We start from the raw sequence: 24,929 nt of genomic DNA, 5'->3' as shown, positions 1-24,929 counted from the left end.
CAGACCCCTAAAAACATACATAGAAGTTAACATTATGCTGACTGAACAGGTTGTATGAGAAACATATATGTATATACATTTATGCATACCATAATGATTAGTGAAAAAAAGAGGCCATGACTTTGAAGGAAAGCAAGAAGGGGTATATAGGTGGGCTTGGAGGGAGGAAAAGTAAGGAAGAAATGTAATTATATTAGTATCAAAAAATAAAGTAACTTTATTGAAAAAACTCCTTAATAATATTTACATTAACTTCTTGCCTCTGAATTTCCAAATCAAAACCATTTGTTTTGTCTTTTTATATTTCCTAAGTTATCCCAAATTATATTATTTGCCTTATTTAAAAAGTCTGAGTTATAGGACAGCAAGAACTACACAGAGAATCCCTGTCTTGAAAAACAAACAAACAAATCTTAATTTCAGAATGCATTTGAAATTCTTGATTTTCCTCAGCTTCCTTCATAAGGCTAGATTTCTCTACACCAAACACTAATCTCAGAATATAAAATGTAATCTTATGTACCTCATAGTAGTTATCTTAATATTTTAAAATGTATGACAGAGTCTTTAACTGGTACTTGAATACAGAAGAGGAAGATCTAATCCCAGTGGGTACAGAGTTATCTATGGCATAATTACCAACCTCCAGTGGTCAATTAGACCAGAGAAAACATAGGGATGGGTAAATGTAACTTTTATTTCCTCAGATGAAGGGATGAGAAGATGAGAGCTGTCTGTACCAAAGCTGTGTGAATGCCTGCCTTAAACTGAGCCCAGAGCTTATCTTTCTGTGTTTTAAGTATCCCTAGGCCTAGGCCTGGAAGCATATACACTCCATACAATCTAATCTTCCAGTTTTTGTCTGCTAACCTCGGTCTACACTGTTTTTTTATTTCCTCTGAGACTTATTGCTGAATATGCCAACCCTTTCTAGTTCTTTCTGAACTATGGCTGGCAGGCTCAACTCAGCTGTTACAGCTCAAAACTGCCTCTCCAAGCTAACTGATTTCAAACTTGCTTCTCTCAGTTTCTGACTGAATTTCTCTGCTTGGCTTCATACAAACTTTGGAAATATATTTAACTCTTCTTGCTTCTTCTCATTCTCTGGCTAATTCTGTTGTCACCTGTGTCTAGCTTGTTCTCTCCCTGCAACCTGTCTCTGTACAACTGGCCTGGTAAAACTTCCTCTGAACTCTGTGAACTGAACTGAACCATGGCAAACTCAACTGTAGTGCGCTGCCTCTCAACTGACTGACTAACTCTCTGTTCCTGCACTGCTCTTAAATATTCCTGCTCTCCTGTCTGCTCTCAGGAGAGTTGGGTGTATCCTATCTCTGAACCATTCTGTCAAATCCTTCAGTCATGGCTGCTTCCTTCTACAAACTAATTTTATCTACATTGCTTGGGATTAATGGTGTATATGATAAGAGTGTGTCTATATCCTAGTCATATCATACTTTAATCCAGGGTGTGTCTGTATTCCAGCCACATCACATAGACTTTGAAAGTCTTTGGATATGATCCCTTGCCAGAAAAATTATTTTCTTAAGATTTCTGTTTTCTGTGGTTCTTACTGCTGTATGTAGTTTATTATATAAATGTGTAGTAATGTAAATGTATATTTAAAAAATAAAAAGTATTTAATAAAAAAAAGATTTTTGTTTCCATTAGTATTGCAGTTTGGTAGCTCTTGTATGGAGTATACATTCTCCTTGGAATTCTGTATGTCTTTTTCATTCATGATCCTATGAGAAGTTCAGCAGTGGTCTTCTTACCAGGGGTGAATTCCATCATCCCTGTCTTTAGCATACCTTTTTATTTCTAATATAAACCCAATAGAACCATGGTATTTCACCATTAAATAGATAAATGATGCAATATTTCAATTAAACCAGTAATTTTTCAAAACACACCACTCTCTTAAGAAAGCCTAACTGACATCAGCTTTTAAAACGTGAATCATTTCTTTATCTTAAAACTTATCTGGCTGTGTCAACTTTGTGTGGCTCAGTGTAATTCACTCTAAAACAATAGTTTTACTACCCCAGATAGTTTGTTCGTTTTATTCTATTTCCTCAGTGTAATCTTTTTGAATTTCCCAAATGCTAGGTTGCTCTCCTCATTTTAAAGTATTTATCTTGTTTCCTTGCTTTTTGTCAGTCATACTAAGGTGTCAATAAACAAAAAGAGACAAGCACATGCAATTTTAACAACTTTAATTGGAATGTATGATTACAGTTGCAAACTTTTGTTTTAGTAATCACCCATTCTCTGACCTCTGAAGCACCACAATACTTTATATCTGTCTGGTGAGGAACCTTTATTCTCCCTCAGATGATGACTTCAACAAAAAACTTATCATTATTGACCCAGCTTAAGAGGTGTTTGCATTATTAAATCCAGCATGATCAAGTTAGAGCAGCTGTCCAAGTTCAAGTTTTGAACACTCATCAGTAAATAGTATGACATTGTGTTATACCAGCTTACTTTTCATAACTTACTCCTAACACATGTTAAACAGTACATCTTGTGATTTCTTACAAATGTCATACTCTGGGTTTCTTGTCAAGAATCAAATGTTCTTTAATAAACTCCCAATGTCTTTCATCTGTATAGGACCTGTAGGCCATATAGAGTGGATGAAATGTCATTAATAGTCTGCAGAAGGTAATTTTTCTCACAGATTTATTATTCATAATAAGCATTGTTATCAAGACATATTATTATATGTCTACCTTAGGTAGGTGGACATTCTTTTCACAATTTATAGAGGAAGATACTAAAATAGAGCATTGTTAAATAATTTGCACATTACTCGTCTGTTTTCACCAGCTCCCTTTTCATGCGAACATTGGAAATATACTAAGCCCCCATCCACCCCACTGACTCTGTTTATAGGAACATGGATCAGTTTCAGACAGAAGCCAATATGTCCCATTATAGCAAATTCTATTGCAGCAGCACAGCAATCTTCTGAAATTCCTTACTGTCAGGTTTGGAACATCTTTTAACTGGCAGAACTGAGTTCTTAACAAATTGCCACCTTGGCTCAACACACTGCATTTATCTGATCTGCACATGCTTGCTTGGTAGCTACTTGAGAAGCCAGAAATTTCATAACACATGGATAAAATAAATGTACAGAAAATATGCACATAATACATAGGATTCAACAAAATCATGTCACTCTCATTAACTAGTCATTTGTCTTGGGTTTATTGACAGCATGAGCACTATGCAAGCTCAAATCACATAAATGTCTTAATTTCAGGGAGTGGAGTCTAGTAGGGATGAAGAAATGCTCATAGATCTCAGATGTTCATAGAAAAGGCCAGGTATGTAGGAAGAATTTACAAGTATTTAGGTAGTAAACTGTAGAGGGGCAAGATTACAGGGTAAATATGTAATTGAGATCCCAGGCTTCTCTGTCCTGAAAACAAGCATTCTAGTCCTTCCCCAAACTGCTGTTGTGTTTTGTGGGAAAATGGTGTCTAAAACCAGGACACAGCACTATATGCCTGACACTATCTTAAGATCACAGCTGTGCTACCATCTTCTAGGATATAAATAACATTGAACTCTGAATTAAATTCATATTTCATTTTTAATCTAGTTTGTTTTCTGTTTCTAAACACATGACTTAGCTTACTTCTTGGGTATTGTATCAAGTGACCTAACACAGGAAAGTTTCATTTAGTTTACCATGACATAAAGTCTTTGAGGGACCTTGATGTTTGATATATAAAAGGGATTATGTGTGGAGTAATGTTTTCAGAATTATAATATAAATATCTACTATGTATATTCTTCATTATGATAAAAACACATTCAACAAATGAGTATAGTTTTTGAAGCTTGCTTTTGACTTATTTTCTTCCTTAACTTGTTTCATAATATGGAGTAATTGAGCTAATCTACTTACAGAATTGGAAGGAGTTTATTACCAACACAAAGCCTATACCACAGTTCAGGGAAATGCAGCACAAAGGAGCTTAGTGCTCTTACAACTCAAAAGTTGTTTACTTTATAGCAAAGTTGGCAAAACATTTACATGAAAGATTCAACAAGGCCATGGCATCTCTTAGGAGTACTTTCCAAGACAGATGATAGATGTTTTAATGACAACATAGTGCCTGGCTATTCCAAGATTAGTCATATAAGTCTGAATTTTGAAGTACTCAATAGACACCCATTAAATGTTATTTTAGGAAATGAAGTAATATAGTCAGGTTCTAGGCTTGATGGTGAATAGTTTAATGAACATTTCTGGAATACTTGACAAGACAAAAAAATCTTATAGTCAGAAATACCTACTAAAATACTATTGTATCCTGAATATATCATGAGAATTTTTATTAAAATTTAGAACTTTAACAATTATTTGTTTAAGGAATAATGTCTATGAAACTTCATGAAACCATACTTTTTTTTTTCGCACCTAGGAGAATAGTAAAAGGAATATGAAATGTTTGTCCTAGATTTCCTAAACAGCCTCTCCTTAATTCATTCAAGAACTATTGCTATCCTAAAACTGTTCTCCTCTACACTGAATTCAAAGACATATTCCCATACAAATTCAGGGCATCAACATGTATTTTCAGAAACTAAACCTACTGACATTAGCAATAGGGGAATAGGAGCCCCTAATACAATAGTGGATCACAGTTTTTAATATGTACACTTGAAGGTACAACCTTCATTTTTTTAAAAAAGAGACCATATATATTGGGAAAATAGGTTCAGTTGAACAAGATGGGAAGGAGTGGTGGCTGTGAAGTCCAGAGCATGGTTCCCCATGGGTGATGAACACCTTCACAGTGGAGAGAAAGACACTTGGTCTCCATCATTTGGCTTCGCAGACCTGGACTGAGGGTACACAAATTACCATGTGGGGCACACCACTTCTTTAACTCTAATTATTTATCTCAATGAAAGAGGACCCTCTGCACTCTATAGAAACCACACTTGGTCTCTTGGAAATCCCATGAAAATGAATTCCTGCTTCACAGGAGACTTTCAGGCAAAAATAATCTTGTTCACAGTGTGCCCTGTGTTTAAATTCTAATCACTTTGTCCTTCTTTTAAGCATGGGAGACTTTAAATAACCCATTTTATAGGATAGTGGTTGAATTACCTAAGGTCTTAACTCTTGGCCCAATGATGTGAAATATAATCTGTATGTAAATATTTTACATTCTTTGTGTGATTATCTGTTTGTACTTGACTGCATAACTTCTACTCTTTAATTATGGCATTCCAGAGAAATTCATATTCAGATGAAGAAAATAAAGACATTTATTTACTTTAAAGACACAACTATAAATGCAAAATTATCCAAATCAAGGTAGTTTAAGAGTCAGATACAAAAAACCATTAAAACTTTACTCTTTACAATCATTCACCTTTTTCAAATATGTATGTGTATCAAGGTGTGTGTGTGTGTGTGTGTGTGTGTGTGTATACATATATATATATATATATATATATATATATATATATATATATATATATATACATACATACACATACATATATAAACTTTTTTCAAGTACGTGTTGAAGCAAGAAAATAGCATCAGATCCCCTGGAAATGGAGTTCATATAAGCATCCTGATGTGGAACTAGGAAAAGAAGCCATGTTCTCTGCATGAACAGAAGATATTTTTATTTGCTGAATCATCTCTCTAGCCCCAATGATAATAAATTTTACCTTCGTGGTGACAGTTACTTAAAATTTATTTTAAATACTTTTGTGATATATTAAATTCTTCATACACTGCTCAAAATACTGTACCTATCTGCTAAGGACTTATACTAATCTCTCTGTCTCTGTGAACTCTGTCTCTATCTCTCTCATTTCTGCATCTCTGCCTCCTTTTGTGTCTCCATCTCCCTTTTTATTTCAGGAATTTTTCAGCAGTAAGCCATGGCACAGCAAAAGAAAACAAAACAGTTAAGCTTTGGCTTTTGAACACACTCAGCATCTGTCTTGGATCCCAGGCTCAAAGGCTACATACAGGAGGTGATGCTTAGGCAGCTGTAGACTCTGGGACCAATGGTGCAATTTTTGTCTAGTGAATTATTCTTAGATGGTAGTGATCTATTTTGGAGACAAGCTAGTTTTAGATTTCTTATTAGGTCATTTTCTAATACCTATGTCTCATAAAGGCAAGGAAACTCCGGTTGGTCACATTTTGTGATACTGAGTTCAGTCACAGTTCTCTGGCCTCCTGAAGATTGTCCTTGCTTTCAAAGAGATATTTTGTTTATTTGTTGTTGTTGTTTATTTGTTTTGTTTTTTAAATAAATAATTGATACTTTTTTGGACTAAGCACAATTCTATACTTTTAGTCTTTGCTTTAAAGGTCATTTTTATGTAAAAATATTTTTAGGGAAAATGAGAGCCTAGTCATATCTGAAAATTCTGAAAAATGAACCCATCTATCATTGTCTGTCTCTATTTCTAGTTACTAATTTAAATGGCATAATTTTATTACATTTTATGTTTAAGTTTTCTATCACTATTACATAAAGACATGTAACAAAAAGATTAGGCCATGAAAAACTCAAAGAGGATGAGCATCATGCCAAGAGATTATAGAAAAACATGGTAAAGTTTAACCAGAATTTTCCTCTCTAGAGGTTTTGGATTAAATCTCCACTGTCTTGTGTAGCTTGAGGAGATGATAATGGCCTCTCAGAATACTTTACGGCTGATACAGGGAGAGTTGCTGAGGCAGTAGATGGGAAATAGAAACAGCATGTGTGAAACCAGCACCTATTTATCTTAAATTAATCATTTTTTTTCCTGAGCAGACAGATGATAAACCTGGGGCTGATGTCAATGTCTTTTTATTCATAACAGATAAAACTGCAGCTTTGCTCTTTCTGTGTGAATTATACTGTGTGAAAGATCTCAAGTTGTAGGTCTTACATCTTAAGGATTGCTTCTTAGATTTTCAAGCCTCTGGAACTGAAATCAGTAAATAATTATTTCAGGAATAAATTACTGGTTGCATTGAGCCCATTTTGCCTTTCTGCAAGGAGGCTTTAAGCAAAGGTTTCTAAGTAGAATAATGTCCTTGATCATTATTAACCCCCCACCCCCGGTTGATAGAATTCTTACAATTGAAGTGGAAGAGCAAATTCTCCTCAATGTTGCTTCACTCTGCAGGTAGAAAGTCCATGTTGATGATGCAGCCTAGAAGATAAAGAGGGTCATAGTGGCTCTGATACAGCTGTACCCAGAGGATTCCACGGAGGTCACCATTGAACCAGTGGGATGAGAGAGAAAGAGGAGAATAGAAAGCATCTATTTAGAACCCAGGCATTAACCAACACGTGTTACTGCCTTTCCTGATGTTGAGGTTAGACTATAAGAGGCCATGACCTATTTTGACTTCCAAAGTGACATTTTGAAGGTTTACCCATCTTCTTAGTCCTGTTTTTATCTGTATAATAAATGTGGAAACATGCATATACTTGAATGGAAAGACTTTAAACATTGGGCCCATAAGCAGTGAGTGATATTCAGTTTAATTCAGTTAATATTCTATACATATATGTATTTGTGTACATATTTTATATCTCTATATACTCGTTTGTGTGTATATAGAGTTTATTTTCCCATTGGAAGGAGCGAATCTAAGTACAATTCAAAATTAAATGAAACAGTGTCCCAGCAGGTTGGCTTCAATTAAGCAGTACTCTTAGAAGGATGAAAATGAACATATGTTTAACAGTATGTTAGGCTATAGGCTTAGGCTATGGGCCTTATAGGAGTGAGAAGACCAGCTTTTTCAAGTTATCAGTTTCCTCTTAAATACTCAGGATACTTCATGAAGTGTGTCCTGTCAGCCTCAACAGGACCCTAATCAGCCATTCCTTGAAGCCTTGCACTCACATGCCAGCTCAGCAGTACAACACCACAGCTTCCAGAGAGCAAATTGTGCATAACCTTGAAATAATAGTAATATATAGGGCAAAGATTTGAGAGAATGAGTATTGATAGGGATAACTTGGTATTAAGAATAGAGTCATGATAATTACTATTTTAGCGCTATCTAGTGTGTTAAGAAAATCTAGCTTTCCAAACTAGCAAATCAGCTGTTTGCTTCCATCTTCAAAGGTGTGACTGAGTAATCAATTTAGATCTGTTACTTTATGTTTAAGAACTTGCCATATTTTAAATAGTGCTAGACTATTTAGTATTTTATTTATGTATAAATAGTCAATTACTATTCATCTCCTCATCTGCCTAAAATATTTGGTATGTTAGACAAGAAATTTATTATAAAATGTCTTGAATTTTAAGAACTTCTAACATCTGGGCCAATGGTAAGCTGAAAATCTCTTAGAAGGTACAATTAAAGATTTCTGCCTAATCATTTGTGAGTTGGTACTACAAATTTGAGAGTAAATTAAGTATTTGAATTTGAAATGTAAAAAAAAAAAAAAAAAAAAAAAAGAAGAAGTAAACTGGGCATAGTGGTGCAGGTTTGTAATTCAGCACTTGGTAGGCTGAGGCAAGAAGTTAGCCAAAACTCAAGGCCTGCTTAGACTATTTCATGAACAGAAGGCCAATTGAGGTACATAGGAAGATCCAGTCCCGCAAACAAACAACTAACCAAAATAAAATTTAGTGTTAAGCTTCATAGCCAACACAAACCTATAAATAACTGGTCATTTCTGGACATAAAACCGGCTCTGGTGGACAGAGAAACACTTTTATTTACAATATTGATTTGTTTTCCAACAAAGGTGAGGAGATAGAGTGGATGTGGAGTTAGCATGGAGGCTTCCTGCCAGGCTGGACCAGTTTCCCAGCATGCGGCATCCTCTTGCGGAGGAAGGCAGAGCTCTGCAAACACAGAGATGGCGCTGGCACTCTGAGGCTGTGCTGTGCAGCCGTGGGTCTGTCTGAGAGAGTGTCCTTATGCAGCCCTGCTGCATTTCCCTCCATATCAGGTTATGTAGGGCGAGAGGACAAAGTAAAGCAACAAAGTGATGTTTACCTCAGTCTTCTAATGCAGCGAAATCATTGACTACCCATATCCCCTATCCTCTCCAGGAGTTGCAAACAAGTAAAATTTGTTTTTCTCTATAGTGAGTTTTAGTTGACATGCAACATTCCAATGTTATACCACAGAGATTTCTTGCACTTTTTTTCTGGGATTGTACTGTCCACTTTGCTTTTGCCACTTGGTATTTTGAATGCCTTTTATTATTAATAAAATATAAACAGGTACAAAAGTACATTAAACTGTCATTAATATACCATAAGTTACATAAAATCATTAATAAAGCACCAGCCATAAAACATAAGCATTATGTTTAGTTGTTGCATAGATTTCATTATACAGATGAATGTTAACATCAGCCAAACCTGGGAATTAGCTGTTTTGATCGTCCACATTTTTTTGTTTGTGTGTTAAAGTACATAAACAACAGTATAGGGTTATTTTTAAATCTTAGTTTCTATTAACTCCCTTCATAATTAAGATAATAACACAGCTGGCACAAATGAACAAGTGATCATTTTGAAGTGTCTGAAACATCCTGTCAAGGTACTTCCCAGAGAGATGAACCATTTGCCTCAGGAACAAATTCTGAATTATAAAACTTAAAACTGCATTACAGAAGGAACTTACTATTGCTGTTGTAAGCTAAGAACTGCCATTTCCTCAAATTAGCATAAAAGATTTCAAAGATTAAAAAAAAATTGTTATCAGACATGTTAGAACATGAAATTAAAGGTGATCTAATGTGAATTCTGAGAAAAGCTAGCACAGAATGCCCCACAGGTCAGAGCTTTACATTTGTGTTGTTAAGAATATATTCTGAAAAATGTCATAGTCACATACTAAGTAAGATGTTTGGCTGACGTATTCTTATAGCACGTAGACAGCTTCTCCCCTTCTCTTCCCTGACACTGGTGCAGTTACCCTTACCAGACTAACAGCAGGTAAGCGGGCTACAGCTTTCCTGAACTGAACAGAGTCTACAGTGTAACAGTGGAGTACAGTACCAGCCAACAACGCTCCTTCTGAACCTAAGGAAGCTCAAACCCCATCTATTCCAAAAGAACTTCAGCTTTATTCATGCCAAGAAATATTTAGTATTTTGCATAAAATCCCAACTAATGAAACATTCACTAGCTACATGAAGCACAATTTATACTATTTAGAATAGCTGTTATTAAGACAACACAGGTTCCAGTCTATTATTTTAAATATTCTTTGATGAGATAGATTAAGTCCTGGCAACATGCAGCCTTCTCTCAATGAAGATGATGAGCATCAAAGAACCTCCTTATGGAGATGGAGTCAAATGTGGCACACAAGCCACTGGGCAAAATGCCGTCATTTCTGCCACAGACAGAATTCTGCCTGAGAATGGGCAAGCTTGCATGCAGGAAGGTCTTATTCTCTGTTCTTTATACATAATAAAAACAGTAATGTGATTGTTCTATGGATTAAATTTCAATAAACACTAGAAACCAAGTTTAAATTTTTATATCATATTCTTTCTTATTTTTAGTGAAAGTTTAAGACATCTCAAGATCCACATGACCTGCGATGTTTTCTTAACAATTATGCACTTTTTATGGGTGGTAAATGACTTATGTAATCGCTTAAACATATTTACTCTAAGTTTGAGCAAGTGTTCTCTGTGTGTGATTACTTATGTCTTAAATGATAAAGAGGAAGAAAAAAAAACAGAAAAAGTGATAAAGAGAAATGCTGAAATGTTAAAGAGAAAAGTTTTTGACATAGTTCATGTGCCATTAACAAAGAAGACATTTCTGTAGTTTGAAGATTTTTGTTATATTTCTTGGCTTTAATCTCTGCTTTTAGGAACTGAATAATATCAAGTAACCAGGTGTAGCTGGAAAACCCTTTGTCAAGTTAGTTGGGATTTTCATAATTCTGCTCAAATATTAGGGCATGTATCCATTTTTCTTTTGCCAAGATCTAACAACTTTAGAGCTCTTATCTAACCAGACTTAATCAGCACAGGAAAGAAGATAGAAATTTTGGAGCTATTGTGTCATTTTATTTCTTATATGACTCAGTTACAGAAGAAATTTAGTTTCTTTTCTGGGGTCTGACATATAATCTTCATGATTACACAAATAGTCTCTCTCAGCTGGGCATGGCCATGCATGCCTTTAATCCCAGCACTCAGGAAGCAGAGGCTGGTGTATTGCTCTGAGTTTAAGGCCAGCCTGGTCTACAAAGCAAATCCAGGGCAGCTAAGGCTACACAGAGAAAGTCTGTCTCAAAAAACAAAACAAAACAAAAAAACAAAAAAACAAAAAAAAACTCAAAAACAAACAAACAAAAAACCCAAAAAAACCAAAAAACAAAAAACAAAACAAAACAAAACAAAACAAAAAACCTATCAAAACAAAATAAGTAGTCTCTCTCTGTTTCTCTCTCTGACATTCTCTCTCTGTCTCTGTCTCTCTCTCTCTGCCTCTGTCTCTGTCTCTTTATTACTCATGTCTTATACATGTCCATACAAAATAATGTTAATGCTGAGAGCTTCCAAATTTTCTAAAAAATAAGATTATGGCCAGAATCCTTGAAACTCACAACATAGCTTTCATGTGACATGGTCTCAGGTACAAATTTATTCTTTTTACTGCTGTAGTCTTAAACTATGAATAAAGTCTCCACACAGATTTTCTCCGTTTCAAATGAGAATATGTATAAACCTCACATCCAGTGTGATGTAGAGCAAATTATGGTGATGCATCCTAAATTCTTCATGTAATGTCTGATACCTGGTTAGATTTAACCAAGTCTTCATTTCTCACAAAGGGACTTGCATTTTTATTTTGAAATTACTTTCTTTTCATGTTGTATAGACTCAGATTTCTTTTTTTTTAACTTATGTTTTATTAATGTTATTGAAATACTGACTTATTAGTCTTTGCAGAAAACAAAAAATTCCATAGAACATAATGTAAAAAGTTAATAATAAATGCTCTGTGTTTCTTAGGCTTGTTTTCCATTGTTCATTTATCCTTAACAAGATATTAATAGTGGATAGAGCACTGCAGAGACTTGCAGACTATGTACATGTGAGCCTGGATAAGCCCCACAGTGTGTTCACACTGTGAATCAGCTGACACGCACAGGCTGCATGAGCACAGCCTTGGCAGTCTCTACTGTGATGGTGTCTACATACTTTTCTTAAAATACACAAGGGTTATTTAAGGAAGTATATATTTGGAAGTACACATCCTCTACCTTTTTACAACACAATTCTACCTTAGAAGTAATGGCAATTTTTATATAAAAGTTATTTCTACAGTGAAAAGTTCTGGAGTGCTCTATCTAGACTGAACTTTAACAATCAACTTTTCCATGTTAATTAATTTTGAAGACTGGAAGTCTTGAATGAAAAAAGATGAATGAAGCTGTGAGCGGTCTATTGCCTGATCTTCATCATTAGTGATTAACACATAGCTTTTGATTTTCCACTTGAGAATTCATTATGTCCTGATATTTTCAGAAATAAAAAAAGATATAAACATATCAAATTTAAAACACATATAAAGAAAACATCACCTCCCACTGCAACAGGGTCAATATGCATATGTACTCAGAGTCTCTTCCAGCCCATAAAATAACTGCAGAAGCTTGAGCCAAAACTCCTCACAGGGGAGAGAAAGTGGACACAAAGTCCCACCCTTAGCTAAAAAGCTATTTGGATTTGATACTTGCTGGGGTAGGGAGATAAGTTATATCAGTGAAGTGACACTAAAGAAATACGTGTATATATAGGAACAAGCTGACCAACACTGATAGGACACCATCTATGCATCTATCTATCTACCTATCTATCATCTGTCTGTCTGTCTATCTATCATCTATATCTATCCATCTATCTATCTATCTATCTATCATCTATCTATCAATTTATTGTATATATTTGTGTTTTGTTTTTGTTTTATGAGAGACAAACAACATGAAGTTGAGTGGGTAGGAAGGAGTTGGGAGATATAGGAGGGCTTGATGGAGAAAAAAGAATAAGATTAAAATAATTATATGACTCATCTAAAAATATATTTTTAAATGTAATTTTATTATTTTAATGTGATTTTTATATTCATGTTATTGTGTTTACCATGGCAAAATATGATGTGGACAAAAGTTGGATGCAGGAAAAAGTATGGTAAAAGCTAAGAACCATTTATAAACATTCAACTTAAATTCTTCTCCTTTTAGGCTAGAAGTTAGAAAATCACCATGTGTATTGATAGTAGTACGCTATGTATGCACATTAATGAAATTAGATATACTATCAAGAATACAATGTAAACATACACACATATATGAAACCATCTCAGACTGACAGAAAAGTTCTCAGAATACTCTAGCTATTCCATGAACACTCAGGGCCACTGAATATCAGAACAAACAAGGAATCATGTCTTTTAAAATTTATAATCTCTCTGAGTTCCCTACCCAGAAATCCAAGATAATCTCCCAATTTTTAAGATCAACTGTTTAGTAAACATAATTCCATCTGAAAAGGCACTTTACCATATAATGGAGCATGTTGTTACACAGGGCACAGGCATGCAGTTCGGTCATTTGAGGAGATGTAGTTTCAGCACACTCTCCTTATCTCAATAGGTCCTTTGAAGGTGCATGTTTCCTTGAATTTTGGTTTATTTGCACCAATATGTACTAATGGATTCCTTTTTGTATATTACAACTTTATCATTTCAAACCACCCTTTTCTATTTTTGAGACTTTCAGTGTCTACCAGAGGAGCCCCTTCAAGCTGTGCCCTACATCTTTTGACACTCCTTGTTATTCTCTAAACACTGTTATAGAGTTTGGTATAGCAAATATTTCAGTTTAATCTTGTACTTTCATTGACCTTACCCCGTGATTAGCTGCCTTTCTAAAGAGCCCTAGTCGTTTAGTTAGACTGATACTTGAAAGCTAATATTTGGTCAGTAGTTGCTATTGAGATAAGACCATTTCTAAGTTGTATCAGTTGAAGTTCACACACACATTTTCATAGTCACCTTATATTATGTACGTTTCTTCTGAAATCAACCACCACAGGATACACTCTTGTTTCTTCTTTGATGCTTGTAACTCATCGTTTCAACAGTGACTGTGGATTCTATTGTTCTCCCTCTGCTTACATATTTTAACAGTGCACTATAACAAGTCTCATACTGATGCTATCACATTTTCTTCCCAGATGTTCTACTCCCCAAGTCATGGACCATACTCTCACAACCAACAGTAGATGATTCGTCTTTGCTCATACATTTATTCACCTTTCAGTCCCTGAAAAGGGGCCTTGTGCTGGCCAGTTCCACCCACTGGATCACTCATTGCACTTGCTTAGATTCTCATAAACTACACCCAGCATTCCTCTTTTCCATCTGGACCATGCGAGCCCATTGTAGAACATCTCTTCCAACAACCCTCTTTACTCTTTTCCAGCTCTGAAATCTCATGCAAGCTACTCTTCAAAAAGTGGATACTGTTCTTGGTCTCTCCTTTCAAGTTTGGCCTCAGCATCCTTTTGAGGACCCTTTCTGTCTTGTTCAGACTCTGATGTTGCCCATAGTGCCACTCCTTCCTCTGTCAGATGCGCATCCTCTTCACCCTACTTCAGCATCCTTCGCAAAGCTTCCCTCTTGCATAAATGACCTCTTCATTCTGTGCAAATTATTGATTTCCCATGCCAATCAGTAGCCCCCAGCTATGGATTTCCTTCCTGACACACTGGGATTCAATTCCTTGTGCTGTTTTTTATTTATGTGTTGGTATCTCCTGACTTTCCTGTTGGCTTGATCTATACTGCACCTCAATGGAATGCTCTTTCCATTAGTTTGTAACTACACCACTTAATGGAACTATGAGTGATTTACCTATTAAAGTGAAAGAGAAAAAGGGAGGGAAATTATTAGTGAGTTGTTCCACATTTAATTGCTTTCATTATTGTTGAATTGCAAAAATAACCTTTTATTTAGAATGATTTTAGGTTTAGAGAAAAATGGCAAGGACAGCACCAAGTTACAGAACACCTGAACCTGGCTAATTTCTTACTTTCACCTAGTCAGTTTGTCATAACTAATGCGCCAATAAAATGAAATTCTTGGTTAATATTTCTAGCGACACTTGGAAGAAATGTATTCATTTGAACTTTATATGATTTACCCTTTACCTTCAATACTTTCCCTGCATCCTTGACCTCAATAACTACTCAAATAGAGACACTCTGAAATAGCTGATGTGTTGATAATTCCCCCAGTAGATATCCTTCTTATTTACACATTGTCTGAGAGTTTTCTATGCTAAACTACTTTATGTGTTCCTGCACGCCATTATTTGCTGGACAGACTATCCTATGAGATACATTTGATAAAGTGCTTGGCATTGTAACCAGCTCATTTTATTATTTTGACATTGAAGAAGAGGGTTAGTGAGCCACGGATTTTCTGGTGGCCTTCAAAATGGGTAGTAAAAAAATAAGACCCAGGAAAGATAAATAATCCTCTGGAAAAGTTGGAAAAGAATACAGTAGCTTATAGATGAAGGATTATCTTAAATGTTTAGGAAGCATATTTTTTATGTTGACTTCATGAATTATTAAATACATTATTTATTTAAAAATTATATTTGAGGCTTTAGAGCAAAGGAGCTGAGTTGGTAGTACTTGTTGCATAAGCCTGAGCACCTGAGTTTGAGTCCCAGACCGTTATAAATGACCCGGCATGGAGATTCACACTGTTAATCTCAGTGCTGGCCAGGCAGAAGGTCTTGGGTCTTTGGGACCCACTAGCTAGGCAGCCCAGCCTAATAGCAGATGCCAGGGTTTCAGTGAGAGAGCAAAAAGCATTGTGAATGTCTCCCGAGGAATGACACCTGAGTTTTTCCTCTTTGGCTTTTACATGCACAGTCATACATGCATATATTTCAACATTCATACATGAAGCTCTTTCCATAATATTTAAATATAATTTTGCAGAACTATAGCCCACAGAGTCAATTAACAGCAAGAGATAGTACCCGTATGGGCCTGTTATTTTTCTTCCCTATTTAAAGATGCCTCATAAAGATGTACACCCACTTCCCACATTTTCATCATTTACTTTTGTTTGGGTGGAATACAAAAAGCACCTGCAATATTTTGGAACAGAGCTCACATACCAACTTTTACTTTTCTGGATGAAACATATCTTGAATATTTTCTCTTTATTAATTTGTCCTAGAAACACAAATCTGCTTTTGTTCTATACGTTTCTCTTATTTTAAAAATTGACAGGATGGGGGAAAATTAACTAGCCCTCTCTGCACTCACAGGACGTCCTTTGGTTTTTAGATAGAAAGTCATAAAATCATACAAATAAAAAGTTGTAATCTAATAGTTTAGCAAAATTATTCTGAAGATGGAAAGGTATTATAATCCTACAAAGTTTGACATTTATTGACGATTTCTCAAAACAATTCACCCATATGTTTGGCAAGGTCAAGAACCTGATCCAAGTTTTACTGAGGAAGTCGAGCCTGTCCTATGAGGCATTATAACAGTAACTTGTGAACGCACTGGAGATATTTTAAATCAATTTGCTGAGCTTTTCGTCAGTAAAGTTGAAGTGAAAACTTAATTAGAACACCAGGCTATGGAAGGACAGGATCACAAATAAAGAATACATTTTGATGCTTTTTTATTTTACTAAGACTTGCTTAAATATTTTATTTTTATTTTTTAAATTTAATTTTATTAATTTATTCATATTACATCTCAGTGGTTATCCCCTCCCTTGTATCCTCCCATTCCTCCCTCCCTCCCATTTTCCCCTTACTCCCCTCCCCTATGATTGTGACTTCCTCCCCCTGTATATGCTCATAGGGTATCAAGTCTCTTCTTGGTAGCCTTCTATCCTTCCTCTGAGTGCCACTTATATCTGCATACTAGCCCAAGGGGCATGTGTCATGAAAGTCTTCACTAACCAGGAAACTGGGACAGAGGGGAGAACATCCTATTGGGACTCTAGATGAGAGAAGCATGGGAGAATGGCAAAGTTGAAGGATCCAGAGGATCCTAGAAACCTACAAGAAGAAAATTATGATAGGCAGATTTGGGCCCTGGGGTCCCGCTCAAACTATGGCACCAGCCAAGGACAATACAGGCCATAAACATCAAATCCCTACCCATATCTAGCCAATATTTTAAATTACAAAACAATTTAAGCACTATAAGCTGACAGCATACGTTGCAGAATAGAGGCATTTTATCTTTATCAAGTAACAAGTTCTTTTTAAGGGTTATGAAATCAATTATCTGAAGTCATGGACATCTGATTTTTTAATGTATTAGGCTTAGCACTAATCTTTGGAACCCTTATAATTAAGACTGCTCAAGAATACTTCGGTCAGTACTGCCTCTGTCTCCTAGGGCTGGGTGATCCCATGGGTGGGGTGGGTGCAGACCTCGAAAGGTATCAGAGTGGTGAACTGCAGAGTAGGAGACTGACACTTTTCTCCTCCAAATTAGGAAAGTCACATCATGTGCTTTGTGGTTTCACAGGAGAGATCAAGGCTGCATAGATTTGCTCAGTCTATTCTTTCTCAGGTCTGCAATCTGAACATTTGGCTGGTTTTAATACAATACAATGCCTAGTCTAGAAGCTTATTGTGTTGGAGCCTAGATAAGGGATAAGGAGAATGTGGCAAACAACCTTTCTTGTGTAAACTGCCACTTGGGATTAGGGGCTATGCAGCTGACGACCATGGCAGCACTGTGAGATGTTTCTCATTGCCATATGCATAGCCAAGAACTAAAGGAGGACTGAGAAGTAAAAGGGATTTATAGAGAAATTGGTGACTGTTTCAGATAAAGGGACATTATTAATGGATGGTGACAAAATATGAAAAGATAATTTGAGGTGTCCTATGGTCTTGGCGATCTTCCTCCACATGAGGCTGCGTCATAGGGGAGGAGAGGGGGAAAAAGACTGGAGTGTTGAGAATGGTCAGAGAGCACTTTTCTTTCTTTTTCTTTACTTGGCTGGTACAGCTATAGATAATAATAGAAATGTCACAGCCACATCATGAAGGTTGAACTCTGGACCCTTGTATAAACCTCCACGGCATTTCTAAATCATGCCCAATCAATCCTGGCATGATCATTTGAGTCTAGCTTGTGAAAGGTGGGCTAGGGCATGATTTACAATGCACAAAACCTGTCTTGTGTAAATGTCAAGGATCACCTTTGTAAAGTGAGTTTATTTGTAAAGAAACCACAATAAAGCATAATTCCCTGGTCATATTTGTTCCTAGGCAAGTCAAGTCTCATCAAGTCCAGGCCTAGTGGGGACTGCTGGTTGTGCATACTAATACCAAAAGTGCAACTTATGTTTCCTGGAATCTTCAAATGAAAGGATTATACTAAAAGAATCAGTATGTGATGCTATCCAATATACCTAGTTATTTCACTTTGAATTTGCAGTGACCATAAATAATGTTTTTTCCATTCTCAGTGCTGATTCATGTTTTGTCTTTTAAAGCCACTGTGTTATTCTGGAGCCCATGTAATTCAGTCCGACTGTAAGCTTACAATAGTCCTCCTACCTGAGCCTCACAAATGCTGGAAGAACAGATATTTACTCTGGATTTTAAAATATGCCCCTTATATATGCAGCAGTGGACATGAGGGGAATATCGTATTGGATATAGCATTGTCTAAGATACTGCTCTATTGCTGTGGGGAGACACTATGACCAAGGCGACTTATAAAATAAAACATTCGATTGGGTACTTGCTTATGCTATTATCACAGACAAAAGTGGTGGCAGGCAGATAGACACGATGATGGAGAAGTGGCTGAGAGCTTACATCTGATGTACAAGTTACAGGTAGAGAGTGGGAAATTGAGACCAGTATGGGCTTTAGAACCTCAAAGACCACCCCCAGTGTCATTCCTCTTCCAAAAGGTCATACCAGTCCAAACAAAGCCACACCTCATAATCTATCCCAAACAGTTCCAGTAACTGGTAACCAATAATTCAAACATATGAGCTGTGGTGGTCTGAATGAGACTAGCCCTCATGGACTCTTAGAGAGTGGCAGTATTGAAGGTGTGGTCTTGGCGGAGATGTGATCTTTGGAGAAAGTATATCAGTAGAGGTACACATGGGCTTTTCACTATCAGAAGCTCAAGCCAAGCCTAATGGCCTACTTCTCTTCCTGATGCCTGTGGATCCAGATGTAGAACTCTCAGCTACCTCTCCAGTATCATGTCTGTCTGCCACCATGCTTCCCACTATGCTATTAAAGACTAAATCTCTGAATATAAGAGTTACCATAGTCATGGTGTCTCTGCACAGCAATAAAACCCTAAGACAGAAGACTATGGGGGACATTCTCATCCAAAACTCCACAGTAATTTTTTGCCACATATAAGGCTATCATGAGTGAGTAAAAGCTTAGCATGTATTTGAAAGAGAAATGCATTCTCCTTCATGTTCCCACCTTCCAGCTCTTCCCACTTTCTTCACAGCATCCCCTCTTAAATTGATGGACCATTTTTTTCTTTGATTATTATTGGCATATGTTTATATGTATATGTACAGCTTGGTTGGCCTGTTTCATGTTGCTTATGTGTATATGAATTCTATGCCCACAGATAAGCATAGCTTTCACTCTCCTCCCCAACAAAAGTCTTTGCATCAAAAGGAAACCATAGCAGGAAACCTCAATTGGTCTTAATGCAGAGATTAACTGACTGTGAGGAGCTCATCCACCATGTACTCCTACAGGCTCAGGGACCATTGCAGAAGATGAAGCAGAAAGACTAGAGGCCAGAGGAAGAGGAAATCTGCTGACAGAATGTGTCTCCTAGAAATTACAGAGAAGCTGTACTCATAACTCAACAACATGGCGGTCAAAACAAGGCCTGAATAATGAAAGTAGCAATAAATATATTAATATAGAATGGAGGAGAGATCATCGTGTCTCATGTTTAGGGAAATAACTATAAGCATCCAATATTTCCTGAGGGAGGAGGATTAGTATCTCCCAGGGAGGAGACATTATCTGTTTACTGAATAATGCTGTTTTAATAAAAGTAGATAAAACAACTCTAGTCTTCAAAGAAAATATTTGGTCAGTTTAGGAAAGGGCTTAGCTACTTCTGCATATAAAACACAATTCATTATATTTGTGGAATTTAGATTAGTGCCATAACATTTATTTTAATCAGTCATAATTAATACTGCTATGATTGGGAGAAATGCTGACACAACTTTGAATTTGGGAAGAGTAAATATTTTGACCACATTCTACTATTATAGCAAAATAATTTTTTGAAGGTGGATATACAAAATTTTTATTTATGTTGTATGGAGCTGTTTTTCAAGCTAAAAAAAAAAAAACAAAAAACACAAAAGCAAACTTTATTTTCATGAGAAATAAATACAGAACCCAAATAATGATAAAGCTCATGATAGTTCCAGATTAGCCATAATTAATCCTGACCTCCTATTTATCTAGTTTTCTTCTCTGCCTAAAGTTCATTAACATTTTTTCAGTTACGTTGATAGTTATTCTTAAACCCAGTCAACAATTCAGCTCAGGCAGAAAGGGTAGATCTTCTATTTAAAAAGAAAAGTTTAATTACCCCTTTTAGCTTAGGAATGGGTGGGTCAAAAGACAGTGAGATTTAATGTAGGAACAATTGAACACAGTTCTATTTAGTCTGATGCTTTCCCTCAATTGCAAAATTGATTCTTTTGATCAATACTGTAGAGAGAAAAAGGTAATCTTGCAGAGAAGTGGGATGGAAAATGGTCAATCAATAGGGCTTGACAGTACCACCAGGAATTTGAAGTGACTTACATTCCAAGAATAGATCTGGTAATGCTTCCTTGTAAACACAAATAAAATAAGCAGATGCAATCTAAACAGCTTTCTATTTGATTTAGTCACTTCATTGGTTGTGGTTCTTATCTTGAGTAGCCACATGCTATCATTTGAATAAAAATTTACATAAAGGCTTATCTACTGAAGGCTTTGTTCCCACCTAGTAGCTGGAAAAGTGTCTACAAGGTGATTAGAACTTGAGAGTACTAATTTCATCAATGAGTTAATGGACTAATGAGCTCACACTGAATTGGCTATTAGAAGGCAAACCCCAGTAAGAAGGAACAGGCCCCTGGGGCATTCCCTGGAGGTTGTATTGTGTCTCTGCCTCAGTGTCTCCTTCCTAGCCATCCAGAGGTCAACAACTTGGTCTGCTATGCTTTCTAGACTGCTGTGGTGTTCTGCTTCATCACAGCCAGGAATAACAGCACCAGCTGGCCATGCACTGAAACCTGTGAATCCAGGAGTTAAAATAAATCCTTTATCCCTTAAGTTGTTTCTGTCAGGCATTTATCAGGTGTTATTTAACACCTCAGAGTTACCCAATAAAGCATGTACTTGGTGGGAAAAAAATTGGGAAAAGACATCAAGGTACTTTGTTAGGGTTCCCTGTGTAAGTTCATTTAAAAAAATGTTCAATGGAGGCATAGGCATATACATGACTTTATATCAGAGTACAAGATATTTAAAACACAAAATTCCTCAAAGTCATCTCTGGGATGACTCTTGCACAGTTACGCCCTCGTTTAGAACTTGGGAGCTGTATCAGTTTCTACAGCAGTGAGAAAAATGTGCTTGGACACCACCTTCTTGGAGATATGGTAATCATGTGGCCAACTCTTTGGGCAGGGTTAATTTCTGCCAGTGAGCCATGAGGGTATAGTTTCTAGCTGCAAGACAGCACAGGAAGAGAACATTAGCTTTCTGTTTTGAGAGAAAGGTGGAGAGGACTGGTCTGTAAACAAGGAAATGGCTGATAGAGGTACAAGAATTGTACAGTGAGAGAATCCAAGAGTTAGAAGGTGTAAACCAGAAGTTTTAGTGCTCCTGGGAGGGAACAATGAGTGGCCACAGCCTGAAAAGTACTGTTTGTTTAAGCGCTTTGGTTTAATCTTCTCTATAAACCCAACTGTTTTTGTTTTGTTTTATTCTGAGAGCATTTGAAATGGCATAGGGGACATTGAATTCTGCTAGGTAATGCCTCCTCAGCCAGCAGGTATGGGAACTAAAGCTTTACTTATTATTTCAGATTAGTGTTTAGAAACCACTTCATGCCCCCTGGAATGGTCTTTTGTCTGTTTCTCCTCCATCTCCACAGACTAGATGGAACTTCTTTTTCTTTGTAGAGTATCATTCGTTTTATGGATCCATCATTGATTTTGGCATTGTGTCCAAGGCATCCGAGCAGATGGAGTCCTACCCTAGAATTCCAATCATCTTGGTCTCAGGTAGACATGTAATAGGAAATAAGGACCTGGAATTAGAGTGATGGCTTATAACTTATAATAATATTTCTAGTGGAAACTCATCTAGTTCATCATACTTTTTAGGGAACATTAATCATTATAATGGAGATTGATGGAAGATCCAAATAGACCAATCATCTATGACAAGGACCTTAGCAATTTCCAAGATTAAAAGTCTTTGTCATCTTAGTTTATTTTATTACTCTCCTGGCTTTATCTGTTTCAGAAGATATACCCAAGTCTGTCTTGGGAGTCTGAGATGATCTTTGGGGAAATTCCTAGAAAAACAATAACAACAAACCAATTCACAAGGCACACACAGAATTAGCTTCCAAGTATGTGGTAAATGACTTAGCTATACCAACTAGACCCTCTGAGACTGGCATGGCATGATCTGATCAAAGCTCATATTGTACTGACCTGCAACCCCAGCACTGAGTCACCATCCTCCACACTGCAGCCTGTGGATCCCTGGGCCATATGCTATCTGCAGTGTGGAGAAGCCAAAGTGCATTATTAGAACCTAAGGGTTGTAGCTTCTAACAGCATGTGACTGCTCCCGTTTACCCAACTCTTGTAGAAAGGATTGTATCTAAATGATGACCTCAATTTTTGTCCCAAAACTCTGTAACTGATTTAATGTCTTTTATAACATAGTAAAGTTACTTTTCAATTTTTTCATATATGGTTTGATCATATCTTCCCCTCCTCCAAACTATCAAACATTCCCACCTCCCTACCCACTCAACTTCAAATTCTTTCTTTTTAAAAAATATTCAAGAAAACAAACCAAAAGAGGGGAAAAAAAACCACATGGAGCCCATTTTGTTTGTTTGTTTGTTTGTTTGTTTTTAACAAATCAGCTTATTTTAATTCTACAATGAAAATTTGATTATAAATTTCACCTTTTTAAAAATTAATTTATTCTTGTTATATCTCAATGGTTATCCCATCCTTTGTATCCTCCCATTCTCCCCTCCCTCCCATTTTCGCCTTATTCCCCTCCCCTATGACTGTTCCTAAGGGGGATTACCTCCCCCTGTATATGCTCAGATTTGTCACCTTGCACAAAACTCAAATCCAAGTGGATTAAAGACCTCAACATAAAACCAGAGACACTAAGTCACTTAGAAGAAAGAGTGGGAATGAGCCTGGAACATATTGGCACAGGAGACAACTTCCTGAACAGAACACCAACAGCCCGGGCTTTAATGTCAACAATTAATAAATGGGACCTCATGAGGCCGAGAAGCTTCTGTAAGGCAGGAGACACTGTCAAGAGAACAAAGCAACAGCCTACAGACTGGGAAAAGATCTTCACCAACCCTACATCTGACAAAGGTCTAATATCCAAAATATATAAAGAACTCAAGAAATTAAACACCACCAAACCAAATAACCCAATTGAGAAATGGGGCTTGGAACTAAACAAAGAATTCTCAACAGAGGACTATCAAATGGCTGAGAAACACTTAAAGAAATGGTCAACCTCCTTAGTCATCAGGGAAATGGAGTCCATTTTGTATAGGACATTTACTCTTGAGCATAAGGCCTGCCCTGAAGTAGGTTGATATCTCCAGTCACTCCATTTATATTTTCTTTTCTAGCAGGTATAAATTACAAATAGGTTCTTAGTTAGGGATGAGATATTGTATTCATTTCCCCTTCTCTATGCTGAGATTTTTTTCTAGCTTGAATTTATTCAGGTCTTGTGCATGCTGCCAAGGTCTCTGTGAGTTCATATATACATTATCCTTATTGTGTCTAAAATACTTTGTTTCCTTGGTCTTGTTCAACAACTATGGCTACTATTATCTTCCTGCCTCATCTTCTTCATAGATCACTAAGATTTGAGAAAAGAATATGATAAAGACATTTCATTAGGCAGAGTGCTCCAAAGTCTCTCACTCTATGCATGTTGTTCTATTGGGGTTCTATGCTTTAGTTATCATCTACTGCATGAATAAGCTTTTCTGATGAAAGCAGAGTGGTGCACTGCTCTATGGGTATAGTAACATGTCCTTAAGATGGTGGAAGATATAGTAGGGAATAGACTTGAATTCATATGCACAGGGAAGGCCGTTCTGAACAGGAAAATGATATCATGGGCATTAAGACAAACAATTAAAAAGATGGGACATTATAGGGGCTCACAGAGACTAAACCATTGACCAAAGAGCATGCATGAGCTGGCCATAGGCTCCATACACGTACGTAATAGATGTGTAGCTTGGACATCATGTTGGTCCCCTAAGAATGGGAGTAAGAGTTCTTTGGCTTTGTTGCCTACGTTTACATCCCTTTTCCCTAGCTGGAATGCCTTGTCTTGCCTCAGTAGGAGAGGATGTGCCAGGGTGGGTTGGTATCCATGGGGGCATCTCCCACTTTTGAGGAGAAGAGGAGGGCATAATAGGGGGAGGGGGTGTGAGGGTGGGATTAGGAGGAGATGAAGGAGGGGGCTGAGATCAAGTTGTAATGTCATCAAATAAATGCATTCATGGAGAAAAAAATAGACATCATGAAACTTAAAAGTTTCTGTATGACTAAGGATGCTAGCA

The 24,929-nt window shown here is 36.6% G+C and overlaps 1 protein-coding gene and 1 pseudogene across 1 annotated transcript in view; one reads left to right on the top strand and one right to left on the bottom strand.

The window, feature by feature from the left end:
• Nucleotides 1-24,929, top strand: part of Znf804b (zinc finger protein 804B) — a 488,372-nt gene that overhangs the window by 42,403 nt on the left and 421,040 nt on the right. The window lies entirely within an intron of this gene.
• On the bottom strand, nucleotides 2,780-3,063 carry LOC127194795 (protein transport protein Sec61 subunit gamma-like; annotated as a pseudogene).

The sequence above is a fragment of the Acomys russatus genome, chromosome 10 (genome assembly GCF_903995435.1).
Source record: "Acomys russatus chromosome 10, mAcoRus1.1, whole genome shotgun sequence".
Taxonomy (NCBI): domain Eukaryota; kingdom Metazoa; phylum Chordata; class Mammalia; order Rodentia; family Muridae; genus Acomys; species Acomys russatus.
The sequence above is the reverse complement of the archived record's forward strand: the minus strand, read 5'-3'. Positions and strand labels throughout refer to the sequence as shown.